This window comes from Carlito syrichta, unplaced genomic scaffold (assembly GCF_000164805.1).
Source record: "Carlito syrichta isolate Samal-C Ts95f unplaced genomic scaffold, Tarsius_syrichta-2.0.1 Scaffold303546, whole genome shotgun sequence".
NCBI lineage: Eukaryota > Metazoa > Chordata > Mammalia > Primates > Tarsiidae > Carlito > Carlito syrichta.
In genome coordinates, this window is record NW_007247642.1 from 224090 (window position 1) to 226076 (window position 1987).

The following is a 1987-nucleotide window of genomic DNA, read 5'->3' on the forward strand; positions in this document are numbered from 1 at the left end:
CTGAGTGCAATGACCGATTCACTGTTATTTTGGGGAAAGCATTATTGGTTCACCTATTGAATTCTACAAAGTTTTTGATTTTTCCTGTCCGTCTTCTATCCAAAGCAATGACTCTTGCGTTGGCATAATAGAGAAAGAGCTGACAGCCTTCGCTTGCCCGTTGTGGGTGTGTATCAGCTTGGGATAAGCCGTGTCCAACGTTTACTGCATTGTTATTTGTTTTCTAGTCTTTGTCTTCTTGCTTGGTGTACAGTGTAATAAGTTTTCTCAAGGTACAGCTTGATTTCGCATAGGAAAGCGATATGTCAATACTTCACATGTAGGAATGACCATGTCAATTGTGCCACACTGAGTAAAATGAGTGCTGCACACTTGCTTGTAGAAAAGCAGTACATGCTTTCTGTTTGAATACTAAAAAGTTTTTCCCATTGCCGTTTCTCTAGGCAACGAATTGCAGTTACTCTCCTATTTGCATTGCTGAATAACTGTAGATGGCCGCTGTTATGCTTGCTGTGAAGGTACATCTTCATTGGGAGACAGGTCTTCAATTGTATGCTGCACTATTTTAGGGCTATCCATGTCATTCTACCTTTGGTGCATGCTGCAATACATGAGTCTCACAGTCTTCTTCTCATTTTCGGTTATGCTCCTCAGAGTGCATTTGTTTGACCTAAGAGTACTTTAATAGGTCACGAAGGGGATAGTGCAGCTCAATGGTGCCACACGCTGTGCAACGGGAACTCCACAGTAGAGTAAGAATGCATTACTTGGTGAATTCACTGGGTGCATTCTGAAATATTTATCCTTTTCAAATTTGTGTGTTATAGCAAACACAATTGTTCTGCCAAACGCATTGACGAGTAAGAGCTGACTCCCTTTGTGGTGCTTGTTTTGAATACGAATCTCCCTTGGAAAATGCTGTGTGAAAAGTGTGCTGCCCTGTCATTATCTTGCACTGAGTCCTCTAAGGCATTCATGCATGCCATAATTCCAAATTACACTTATTCCCTTTCATGTATATTACGCTCTACAGGGTGACTGCTTTGACTGTGTGGCTTGTCAGCCATTCACATTCAGGAATGCTCAACTCCACTATGCCACAATGAGTGAGCCGAAACATTCACAGTTACTTGTGGAAAAGTATTATGTGTGACCCAGGAGAATTCTGAAGCATTCTTTCTTTATACCTTTTCCTGTCACGGGAAAGCAATTGCACTGTGGATTCCTGTTCAGAATAGCCTTTCTTAGTCCTGTAGTGAATAGGCTTCTTCCTCGGTTAACTCTGTGCCAAATGTGGCCTGCCATGTTATCTCTTAGCTATGAATCTTCTTCTTCACTGCTGCCTGCTATAATACCTCATTATCACTCTTTCCCCTTGATTTACATTCCTTTCCATAGTGAGACTTTGCCTACTAGAGTGAAAAGTCCGTGTTTCATGGATAGAAATGTGCAATACATAGTGCCCCTGTGAGTAACCTAAGTGCTCCCCAGTTACGAGAAGGAGAGCATTATTTGTTTATGGGGAGAATTCTAAATGGTTTTTCCCTTTTGCATTTAAACCTAATAAGGTCTACCAATGCTGTGCCGTTTTCATTTATGAATAAGCACAGAGAGCCTATGTGAAACTGGGGGTGAAGTTGGGGCTTCCTGGGGACAGCTATTCAACCGTGCACGGCACTGCTACTCAGTGGCAATCTGTATTAAGCTGGCTTGGTGCATGCTCTCCTCCCTGATCCTCTGAGCTTCCCCGTATTTACACTTTATTAGTCAGTGAGCATTTGGTGACCAGAGTGCAACGTCATGTGCTGCCCTGACTGGAACTAGGTCTCCACAGACATTGGTAGCAAAGCATGCTCCATTCACCGGTGAATTCTGTAAAGTTTTCTCTGTTTTCACGGGAGACTAATACTGAATACATTGGCTCTGCGGGTTCATTTCCCAACAAGACCTGAGAGCCTCTGTTTGTTTCCAGAAAAGAAGTCTTCTA